We start from the raw sequence: 13,430 nt of genomic DNA, 5'->3' as shown, positions 1-13,430 counted from the left end.
TGTTAGTTAAACAGTAATGTACATGTTGACAACAGTAATGTGCATGTTGGCTAGACAGTAATGTACATGTTAGTTAAACAGTAATGTACATGTTAGTTAAACAGTAATGTACATGTTGGTTAAACAGTAATGTACATGTTGACTAAACAGTAATGTACATGTTAGTTAAACAGTAATGTACATGTTAGTTAAACAGTAATGTACATGTTGACTAAACAGTAATGTGCATGTTGGCTAGATAGTAATGTACATGTTAGTTAAACAGTAATGTACATGTTAGTTAAACAGTAATGTACATGTTAGTTAAACAGTAATGTACATGTTAGTTAAACAGTAATGTACATGTTAGTTAAACAGTAATGTACATGTTAGTTAATTAAACAGTAATGTACATGTTAGTTAAACAGTAATGTACATGTTAGTTAATTAAACAGTAATGTACATGTTGGTTAAACAGTAATGTACATGTTAGTTAATTAAACAGTAATGTACATGTTGGTTAAACAGTAATGTACATGTTAGTTAATTAAACAGTAATGTACATGTTAGTTAATTAAACAGTAATGTACATGTTAGTTAAACAGTAATGTACATGTTAGTTAAACAGTAATGTACACGTGTTGACTAGACAGTAATGTACATGTTAGTTAAACAGTAATGTACATGTTAGTTAAACAGTAATGTACATGTTAGTTAAACAGTAATGTACATGTGTTGACTAGACAGTAATGTACATGTTAGTTTTAAACAGTAATGTACATGTTGGCTAGACAGTAATGTACATGTTGGTTGAAATGTAAAATAACCATACATGTTTTATTATCATAATAATAACATTATCATCATTCAATAAATAGCCTACAGCTCAACCCTATTCCCTCAAACCCAAGGCTACATTCACCACAGATCCAGAAAGTCCCAAGTGTGTACACTACATGGACTGAAATACATACACAGAGCTTCAAATTGGTGACATTTGTAGAATGACAATGAGTTCATAAATCGTACAGGCCCTTGTTAACCTGTAGAAATAACAATAGCAACGCATTAGTATTCATTAACATCTGGCCTATGTGATAATTTATGGAACACGGTATCATAAAGATGGTATAGAACATGTTATATTACCCGTCTGACTGGATGCACCGTCACAGTACTTGAGGTGATGATTTACATACACATGTTTATGCGCATCAAGCTGGCAAGTTTATGTTAACGGTGGAATTCCACCCTAGAATCTAAACCAAGATCAACATCTCCTAAACGTGATTTATACTTGAATGGGCACCGACCTGCACAGAAGCATCTCTGGAACCTGCAGACGATCCCAGCGAGGTGCCATGTACATTCTGAAAGGTATACATTGGTATTAGGGACCTGCACTGGCTCCCCATTGCTGCACGAATCCGCTTCAAGGCCCTCGACCTAGCATACCGTGCGGCAAAGGGAACCGCTCCCGCCTACCTCCGGTCAATGGTCTCTAACTACACACCCTCAAGACCCCTACGCTCTGCATCTTCTGGCCGCCTCAGACCTACTCCTATCCGAGCTCCGGGAGGGTCATCAAAGAGAAGTCGCCTATTCTCAGTCCTTGCCCCACAATGGTGGAATGAACTACCCACCCCAGTTAGGACAGCCGAATCACGTCCAATCTTTCGCCGTCGACTAAAGACGCACTTCTTCAACCATTATCTGAATTTATAAAAAAAAAAAAAAAAAATCTAACCCTAACTAACCGTACTGTCATGCACTTGTCCTAATAAACTAACCTACACTGTAGCACTCAACACTTTGATGAACATTGTTGCTCAGCTGATGAGTTGTGCCCTTCCTGATGGCTTGTCGTACAGAACTTGTAAGTCGCTTTGGATAAAAGCGTCAGCTAAATGACTAAATGAAAATGTAAATGTAAATGGTATGACTTACAGAAATTTATGTTTTTTTTTTAGGTATAGCTGCTATAAGTGAAAGTAAGCAATCTGCTCATTGTTCTTGGTCATCTTGTAAAGACACGCCGAGGGATGAAAGCACGCCTTGTACTCTCAAACAAGTAGGGCTGTCCTCTGAGTACGTCTTGGCAAACTGGGTTTGCAGGCCCAGCGAGGGCATTTAGTCTCTCCCCTCCAATATATCAGGCTTGACAGCAGGAAGCAACACAACATCCCTCAACTTCCTTTGTTCCCTTTAGCTTCCTTCCTTTGACGTTATCTTTCCACTTCTAAACCGGCAACCTCCGTAAGCCAATCTTCAAGCATCTTAAGATGTATACACAGGAAGGTTTGACAGAGAATATTCCACCTGCCCAATGTGACCAGCCTTCGACTGTTTGACTGATAAAAGTGATCATTCCACATGGATGGAAATCCAGTTGCAGGAAGAAGAAAAAAAAGTGCAGCCTGTGACAATCACAATACAATACTCAAGAGAACACGCACAACTAAAAGGGCCTGATAACATATCAACACGGTCATAATCTTCACAGTGTAAATGGTAAATAGACTGCATTCATATAACAGCTTTTATCCAAAGCGCTTTACAATTTATGCCTCACGTTCACCCATTTACTCACCGACGGCGGAGGCGACCATACAAGGTGGCAACCTGCTCATTGGGAGCAGTTAGGGGTTAAGTGTCTTTGCTCAAGGACACTTTGACGCGCTGCCAGGGAGGAGCGGGAATTGAACCGGGAACCTTCCGATTACCAGACGACCGCTCTACCTCCTGAGCCACCCAGTCTGAGTATTGAGCAGGTTCACTGGAAGCGCTTAGGAATTAAATACTGGCTCATGGCTCCTTGACAGAGTTACTCAATTCAAACCAACGGCCTTCAAGTCACAAGCACCTTCTTTTTAAAATGTAAACTCAGGAGTCGATGAAGGAGACCCTCATTTTGAATAGTGCCAAGTGTATAGAGCATTACGTGTGTAAAACTACTAATGAGTCGGTCGTAGTCACCCAGCACCTGCTAATGGGTCGGACCCTTTAGCTCAGCTGGTTAGTCCAGCCGTCTGTGGATCCTAGGTCCCAGGTTCAAATCCACTCAGTTACACATGTGACCGGACACACACAATCAAATTAAAACAATAGATCAATCATAAATATATAGTCAGTATATGTATAATGATAATAATAGCAAAAGCAATCAGTAGAATCAACTACATGTTCATGTTGATGGGTGGACGGTTATGGATAAAAGAAAAATCCCGAGTAGCAGAGCATAATACAGATGCTTACTAGTCCTTCAGTGCATCTCACAGAAGCTTGACCCCGTTCTTCTTTTCTCTAGTAGTTCACAGGAAAAGAGGATTATTAATGGACACTGAAAAGGTCAAGCTCGGGGTCAGGTAGTCACCATCATCCGCACAGTGTCAGCGAGCGCAACCTGCCAGTTTAATCAACAGCATTGGTGTTCGCTTTATAGATAACATTATCCACGCAGGTTGAAGGTCAAGTCAAGTCAAGAGTTTTAATTGTCACGGCATACAAGTATACAATGAAATGCAGGTGGTCTTGCCCGCGACGATGTGCAATACAGTGGTACAACATATAATAGAATCCAATAAAGATACAGTGGTACAACATATAATAGAATCCAATAAAAAAAAAACGTTGTTTTTATTGAGTATTTCCTCCGGGTTTTGATGGAAGTGTCGTTAGGTATAGCTGGTGTACAGCACACTATAAAGTGCTCCATCCAATATGAGTTGGTTTCTTTCTAAATGGGTCATACGGCCTGGATCACTGACTACTAGCTAACGTCTTGCCAGTCACCTTCGACACTCAACCATCCCTTTAGTGTTGTTCTTTCATAAAGCCAGAGCAACACATTACTTCATAGTTACAATACAGGATAATGAAAAGCAAAAAAATTAAAATTCACATTGAGACTGAAGAAGGGCACGCAACATTTCAAATCGTTTTTATAGTAGTCGTATTTATTAATTTGATATAAATATTTTTCTTTCCACACTAATTCTTCTTTTTGGTCTGGCACCTAGCTCCCTATAGATGACTAGCTGTGTAGCCTAGGGCCAGCCCTGTGGACAACTATTTATTTGGCTGAAAGAAAGTTTTATGGACAGATGTTTCCATATGGCTATTAAACAAAAACAAAACATGGCAACAAAATGCTCACAGTGCGCCGTAACAATCTTTCGCTGTCGACTAAAAACACACTTCTTCAATCAATATCTGAAATGAGAGAAGACGAAAAAACACAAATCTTCTTACTGTCCTCCTACTATACTAATATGTCTTATGTCTATGCACTCAATACTGCAGCACCCAAGTTTCAGCACTGTTTGATGAACATTGTTACTCAGCTGAAAAGGTTGTAGCTACCCTTCCTGCTGACTTGTCGTACAGAACTAAAAGTATCAGCTAAATGACTAAATGTAAAAATTTAAATGTAAGTAGGGTTAGGGCGTCACATTCTGGGCGTCACAAGCCTCGACGTCCGTCTGGGACACCAGCTGACCTTTTATGGGAGTTTAGTTCCGTTTCCCAGTGTACACATGTGCACTCATTCTCACACATTTGTCAATAAATGCTTAACCCGTATATTTCTCTCGATGAAAACCAGCTTATACAAAAGATGAATCAAAGTAATGTCATTCCTAACACCCCCCATACAACATGGCTCCTTCCATATCTATTCTGGTCTCCCCAGAAAGAGACTTTAGAATATAGGAATAGTTATTTGAAATAGAAAGTGTTAACATTTGATAGCAATGCTAGTAGAAATCAATCGGTTCTCTTGATGATTGTTCAGAGGCTAACAAACCCCTTCCCCTACATGAAAAAGGACATACATCACGACAAGGACGAATGTTTCCGGCAAAGCTAAAGCCTCGCAAGACAATGTCTCTCTAAATACTTTTGAACTCTATCGCTGTCAGTGGGAGCAGCTAGGTCAACAAGCATTTATGTACATATCCAACGCCAAATTGGTGCCATGCCATTTTTCTCCCCACATCCTAGTTTGGAAAGTCAATAATCAATAATCACAAATGGGTTTTTATTCATCTCTATTTGGAGGTATTTCCACTGAGGTTAAGGTTAGGGTTAAGCTCATAGTTAGGTTTATAAACAACTTTTTAAGTAAAGAATCATGATGAGATCCGGCGTTGCTGATTGGCCAAGTTCACTAACTAAAGGCATGGAGAATTAAAAAAAAAAACAGAAAAATGAAGGTAAACAGCAGCATCTCCACACGGACCCATCATGTGTCACGACCAGGAAGTGAACAGAACATTATGTTTCTAAGGCGTCCGTAAGGACGAGATCCTGCCTGGACATTCTACAATCAGGATTCAGATGATTTTATTGTCACAGCTTTTTTAAATGTACATACATTCAGAAAAAACGTCAGATGCTTGTTTTCCCCGGCTCCTCAACCGTAGTAGATTTGTAAACACAATGCACAACGTATATTCTACCTATACAAACTATAACTATGAACTATAACTAAGTTATAACTATAAACTAAATAAGCTATAAACTAAAACTATAAACTAGACATAATACACAACGTATATTCTACCTATGACAAACTATACAATATGAGGTATATGTGAGTAGCAGTGTGTGCATGTAATAAGTGCTTGTGTGGTGTGTGAATATGCTTTGTGTATGCTGATTGATTGATTTGAAACTTTATTAACAGATTGCAGAATGGGTACAGTACAGTACAGCTCAATACATACAATTGTTAAGGGGATGCAGACCAGAGAAAGACTTTCGTCTTGTTTACATCAGGGTCCCCCATTTTCAATTCATCATAACATATATGACACACACGACATACAGATAGACAGTACTGCTACATCTATACATTTATGACATACCAGATTTGCAAATACAGTACTGTTTGTGATACAAAAAGTGTCTAGAAAAGAGTGTATATACATTTGACGTAGGAACTGTACATTGGAGGAGGTTGGGTTGGGTAGGTGGGGTGGGGTATATACAATATATATGTACAATTTATGTTAACCTCAATTGTAGTCTTCGTACACATGTCTGTCAATTGTAGTCTTCGTACACATGTCTGTGTGAGCAGGCAGGCCCTCAGACGAGCCATACTGGATAGGAGGGAAATGACTGCTCTCCACGTGGAAAACCATTTCACCTTCGGCAAATCATCACCTCTAACCGACGGTGTAGGTGGGCGGCTGAGAAACTTTTCTCCTCATTTCCACCCTTGGCGGAATTGCCTTCAGCCAGTACTGTGTGGTTTGCAGGAATGTAATAGGAACCTTCCTAAGTGTCCTCTTCTAAATCAGACATCTTTGATTGAACCCCCCCCCCTCCGCCGCACACACACAAACACAGCTATATGGATGTGTTCGGCCGTCGTGCGGAGCCCAAGGACGGCTGAAGACTTAACTGATTCCAAGCGACGTGTATCAGAGGCAGACATGTTCGCTGCTGCTTTGAGAGCCGAACCTGTTGAACCTGTTGAGCTCATAGAACAAACGCGGCAAAGCAGCTAAGAGGTTTTTCTTTTCTCCTCTTCAAGCTCCCAAACAAGACATCTTCTGCTCAAAGCTTCCCCGCTAACATTCAAGAGGCAAGACACAAGACATCTTCTGCTCAAAGCTTCCCCACTAACATTCAAGGAACAAGATATCTTATGCTCAAGGCTTCCCTGCTAACGTCCAAGAAACAAGACATCTTATGCTCAATTACGACATACAGATAAACAGTACTGTTACATCCAGGTGGCTTTGCTATATCCAATAAAACATATGTATTTATATTTAATTGGTGTAACATAACATGTATGAGACTATTTATTGAATTCAGATCAACTCAATTGAGATAAAAAAAAAATATCCGAGGGACCGCCCCTTTCCGTGCTGCTGTGTGATGCAGCCATTATCTGCGCACTTCAGATATCTTTCTTTCGGAGGGCGACAGGGACAAGGGCAGCTGGGCAGAACTGTGCTTCACCATTTCATAATAGTCCGTACTTTGGTAAGTATTTCCTTTGTGTAGTAATTGTTGGTTTAGAATGTATATTGCTGTAAAATAGTGTGCATTCCGTAATATTGACCGAAATATGTGCAACTGGCTCAGTCTTAGCCGGTTTAGTTAACTAGCCAACCTGGGCCTCATGTCGAAGTGTCTGAACTGCTCCTGATGAGCACGTTGTCACCTTGCACGGTTGCCTCCGCCGTCGACGTGTGTGAATGTTTGGATAAAATAGTTATATAAATAATGTACCATTTATGTAACTTAATTAATGGTGGTAGATTATGTTGGCTCGGAGTGCTACACTGTAAGAAAAAAAGCTGCAAGAAAACGGTAAATGTCTGGCATCAATGGTTGCCAAATACTTACTGTCAAATTACAGTAAAATCAAATATATTTACAGTGCCAAAAATTTACATAAAATACATAGTAGGCTACATATGGTAAAGAAAATGGCGTTATAATATCTAAGGTTAGATAGCTAGAGCTAGCAACCATACCAGCTAGCACTAATTACCGCCATTTTATGAAGCAGTCTATTTATTTAATTTTTTTAAATCATTTGCCTGCAGTGATGTCGAGCTATGGGCTGGAGGGGCAAACCATGCTTCTACAATGCATTTCTATGGGCCTGTGTCTGAAATAATAAGTTGTCTAACATTAGAAAAATTTGGGTTCAAACTGAGAAAAATCCCACTTTCAGCGTATTTGGGTTCTTAAAGCGTTTTATGAATAAAATGTATTATTATTATTTATTATTACTAGTATCCTATTAATTAAACGGAGCTTACAATTGACTAACTTTGAGCTTGCTGTTAAAAACACCTAATATACAGTATGTGCTCCATTTTCGTTGTTTTAGGTATACTTTGTAGGGGTGTAAGGATTCGACCTCACAACGATTCGATTCTATTATGATTCTTCAGGCAACGATTCAATGCATCATGAAATCTCTTCATTTGACCACGATTCGATACATTTTCGATCAGTTAATTCCCCAAAAGAAATTTGAATACACAAATGTGGCTGGGGGAACTGATTCACTCAGCATGAGTGAATAATAGGGGTGTAAATATTTGACCCCACAACGATTCAATTCGATTACGATTCTTCAGGCAACGATTCAATATTAATTTGACTTCGATGCGATTCCACCTTAGGATCGATGCATTGCGTCATGACTTGTTGTAGGGCTGGGCGATATGGCCAAAAATGATATCACGACGATATCGATAACGATATCATATCACTCGATATCGCTAATTATCGATATTGTTATAAGTATTTAAAAAAAAATATAATAATATATATATTTTTTTAAACAACAGATGTATGTTTATTTTGCAGCAATTATTTGTCGTTGCCGCCAACTTTAGTGTTACATCCCCTCACTCCAGTTCTCAGGCTGCAGCTGGTTTGAAAGCGAAAGTAAACAAGCTTCTCTGCTAGCTGTGGCTCCAAGGGGGCGTGAATATTAAAGGCAACCAACTTGTGTTCAGCTTTTGATTGGCCGCGACCCCCCCGCCCCCTTTTGCCGCGAACGCGGCAGGCAAGCGGCAGCCGTCCCAAATGAAATCCATCAGTGGAGGACGCAGGCTGCTGACTGATTATGAAATGAATGAATGAAGCGCGGAGCATAATGTATAATTGAAGCGCGGAGCATAATATATAATGTTATTTCGCTGAGAATAATGTATAATGTTATTTCGCGAGGCTGCTGACTGAACTAGAAACTGTAACGTTATTATGTTATTTCGCGTTTTTAACAACCAACTACCAGATTCACTCGTCACTGTACATCACTTCTGAAGTATAAACAAACTATACTGCTGTGACGATTTTGAATATCTTAACATGTATTTACGCCCATACAAAACACAACGAGGCATTAACCAACGAGCACCTCTCGAGCACCTCTCAAGAGCACCTGGGGGAGCCTCATGCGCGGCCGCGGTCACTCTCTGCCGCGTCTCTCTCTGCCGCGAAGGGCGTGTGCTAGGGCGGTCACGTGGCCGTGTGGCCAATCAGAGAAACGCTGAACGAAAAGCTGAACACAAGTTCGTTGCCTTTAATATTCACGCCTCCAGGGGAGTTGAATAGTTCTGGCTCTGCTAGTTTATTTTCTATCTTTTGGTGCTTTTTTTGTGGACAAACCACCGCACATGTGCACCGTGACTCGTGACTGGAGACTAGCTCTGCTAGCACACGTCATAGCCTACTGTGTACCGACGGTTTCAAGCTATATTTTAAATTAGAAAGCAAACAAAATAAATGGACAAGAGAAAAATAAATCTCAATTTGGTCAGTATTGTCATTTGGACAAGCAAAGCCATTACTTTAAGTTGCAGGCAAGAAAGACAAGTCTGTCTCTGGTTTTAAAACTGCGCTGTTGCAGGTCACAAAAAAAAAAAAAATCGATTTTTTTTCTTTTCGATATCGATTATTAAAATATATCACAATAATTATAGTTATCGTTTTTATCGCCCAGCCCTAACTTGTCATACAGAACTTGTAAGTCGCTTTGGATAAAAGCGTCGACTAAATGTAAATGACTCACCGCGCTGCTGGCCAACGGAGACCGACGTTGCCACATGGCGGTCATCTTGCTACAGGGTAGCACGCCCACTCATAACATGAATGTCTGAGCTCATGGAGGAGAGAGCGGGGGGGAGAAAATGAATGAATGTGGATGAGAGCCTTGACATTAAGTTGTTGTAGCTACGGCTGTGGGGGTGCTGGAGACATGATCCAATAGACTTTTTATACGCCTGAGTCTCCTGAAATGATTGATTGATTGAAAACTTTATTAACAGATTGCAGAATGGGTACAATACAGTATGGCTTAATATACACAATTGTTAAGGGGATGCAGACCAGAGAAAGACTTTTGTCTTGTTTACATCAGGGTCCCCCATTTTCAATTCATAATGACATTAATGACATACGCAACATACAGATCATGTAGGGGTGGAACGATACGCATTTGAACTGTACACCGTTCGGCACGACCTCCACGGTTCGGGGCGTCTGTGTATTGTACGGTTCAGGCCGGGGATGCACAAAAAAAAAACGTAATTTGGCACGGAGGCGAAATGACTGGCTGCAGCAGGTGCTAGTCACTTTGTGGAAATGGCAAGCGAAATATAAATCAATCGTCATTACGACTTTAAAACATAGCCATTAACATTACATAGGCCTACACACATCTTGCCATAACGTTAGCAGTTTGTACAACACAACACACGTTTTAACTATGGTAGCCCGCCAGCTAATACAGTCAATGAAATGTTATCGTAGCTACTAGCTAGCAGAGGAGAAAATGGGAGTCTGAGAGGCGGGGTGTTGAAAGACAATGATAAGCGTTTATTCAACATCCAAGAAGGCTAGCATACAACTGTGTTTACTAACTCCAACCGGGACTATTGTCGCTTTTCCACTGCATGTTGTTATCAACTCCGTTAACGTTGGAGTCGAGAAGGTCGGTGACGCTAAATTGTCCGTGCGGTCCCCCAATCCATAGATACCGTACTTTTCGGACTATAAGCCGCGGCTTTTTTCCCAATTTTTCGACCCTGCGGCTTATATAACGGTGCGGCTTATATGTGACTCAACGTGACCAAACCCGAAAATGTAAAAATCCAACTCACCAAATTACGTTAATCCATCACAGTTGCACTCAATATTTTAATAATGTTAGTCTAAATAAATGTAGACAGATAATGTACGTATTTTAAAAATAGAATGAACAGAGCAGTGTTGTTTTGAAACAGTACAGTGTGTGTTAGTTTGATGTATGCTACAATTTATATTGATGGCCTTCTAATTTGTTTATTTATTTATTTTAAATAACTGACACTTTTCCTTTTGATAAGAAATCCAGCCATATTCCTTTCATTGTATTTCAAATACTGCACTTTAATTTCAAGCGGAAAACTAATCTTTCCATTAAGAACTGACATTCAGGGAATTTAAACATTGTTGACATCTAGTGCTGGCTGAGCATATTGTTTGTTTGCACTAAAGTAATACTTTGACAAATGTAGCCTATATTTTTCAGTCAGTTCGGTCTTTGTGTGCCAAACATTATTTAAGGCAAACCACTGTAAACCTTTATTTATTTATTTTTAATGAATGAGAAGCATGTTTAGATTTTTGAGTGTTACATTTGTTTTTTTAAATAAAAAACAACGTATATCGAACCGAACCGAAAACCGTTAGCCCAAAACCGTGATACGAACCGAACCGTCGATTTTGTGAACCGATCCACCCCTAATATCATGATTTTTTTCTTTTTTTTCTTTTTCTTTTGATATTTTCTCCCATCCCAAATGTAATAAATGAGACGCATGTTTCGATTTTTGAGTGTTACGTTTTAATTTTTTATTAAAAAAAAACATATCGAACCGAACCGAAAACCGTTAGCCCAAAACCGTGATACGAACCGAGCGGTATGAATATGGAGTGAGTGTGACCAGTCCCAAGTCAATGTGCACTTTCTCGGCCGAGCAATAGTCACCTTTCTCCCAAAGTGAATGTAAACCGTCCCAAAAATCTAAATGTCGTATCTTTACTTAGTTTTTTTTCGTCTATAGTTGTTATTGCCATAAAAACACCATTCAAATGATTAGGAAATAAATAATTGTATTTCTATTTGAAATAATTATTTTAACAATAGGCACATTAGATCAACAGGTAACAACAAATCAACCAAAGCAATAACAATATTTAAACGCCTTTCTTATTTTATTGTCCGAGTAATACTGTGTGAGAGAGAGAGTGATACATGAGAGCGAGCATCAAATCTCAGTCTCAGTTGCCTCAGTCTTTGTTGTAGAGAAAGAGAAAATGTATTGATTTAGTCAAAAGGCAAATGATTTCACAAGAATCATGATACAAAAAAAATATATATATAATATATATATATTGTTGGTGTTAATGATATCTTGTAGATTATTATGGATATTTGTTACTTATTTTAAGGACTGATAGGATAGTTTAAGTTAAGAAGTAATAAAACATGTAGTGAAAGGTACAGAAATCTAAGTCAAAGTGTCCAATTTCATGGATACTCACTGTAAGGAATAAAAGTGTGTTCATTCAGCCATATTTATTCCAAACTGAACATTTTCGATGGCAGCATATTCATTACAACAGACACTGTGATGTATTGGGTTTGAGTCTCTTGGATTCCGTAGTTGAGTGACGTCACACTAGGAAATCAAGAAGACAGAGTTGTAATCTGCAGCCCGATGCATGACGAGACATGTAAACGAAACGCCAATAAATATGAAGTTAACTTTGAACCTCGGTTGTCAAGCCTCGTCAATACAACAGATACACCTAGCTAACATAGCTGCTTTGAGCGAACGATACACACTCGCAATCAAATCAACTGCTAGCTATTACGGCTGTGTACCGTTTTTTTCCACACACACACAGGGCTAACGTTAGCTAGCAAGCAGCTGACTACTGTATACAGTTCCAATAGACTAACATTACACCTAGAGCCATATGAAATCCGTTTTATTATTTTCCAAATTCCATTTTATTTTTTCCCAAATTCCGTTTTTTTCGTTTTAATATTTCAGAATTCTGTATTTTGCTTTTTATGCTCATTTTACCATCAGAAATAGTGTCTAATAAGTGGGAATGAATAAATGTCCACAATTGAATAAGATATAACAGTCCATTTAATGTTTTTAAGTGCTGCAACTCAGAAATACAGTTAAATTGTACACAATATTTTTCAATTAATATTGTGACAAAATAAAAATACACATTTCAAGTGTAAACAATAGATACAGCTAGCTACTACTGACATTATCACAATGACAATGTTAGCCTATCTATTATATTGTGATGAAATATAGTAATGCATCATTTAGGCACCTTTAGTTTAGTTTATTTCGTTTATAAAGGACAGTGTATAATGACAATCGTTTGCATTAAACAAATGAATGGGTGCACTAGAATTAGCAAGAAGCTATCATTTCCATCTATAGTCCTATGTACTGTAACGTTTCATAGCTATTTAAGTTTATTTAGATTATAAAGGGCAGTGTATAATGACAATCGTTTGCATTAAACAAATGGATGAGTGCACCAGATTTAGCAAGAAGCTATCATGTCAGGGGAGCTCCAGTAGCTCACCACGTACCGCGAGTGCTATTTCAGCGCCGTGGACAACCGCGCTCGCGCGGATCTGGGGCTGAGCGCGTTCGAATCCCGGACGGCAGCCGTGCCTTTCCCAGAGTGTCTTTCCCCCCATCTGAACCCTTTCAGCCTGCTTCTGTCGGTCGAACTTGACCAAGTATGAATGCGAAGAAAAAGCGATAAACGCTAAAAAGAACCAGCTGACTGGCCAAAGTTTTAAAGAAGCTATCATGTCCTAACGTTATAGCTATTTAATCACAATAGTGTCGCAAGTGTTTTTGCGGGTCCAGTCCAGGGAACGT

The sequence above is a fragment of the Notolepis coatsorum genome, assembly GCF_963971535.1.
Source record: "Notolepis coatsorum genome assembly, chromosome: 14".
Lineage (NCBI taxonomy): Eukaryota > Metazoa > Chordata > Actinopteri > Aulopiformes > Paralepididae > Notolepis > Notolepis coatsorum.
The sequence above is the reverse complement of the archived record's forward strand: the minus strand, read 5'-3'. Positions refer to the sequence as shown.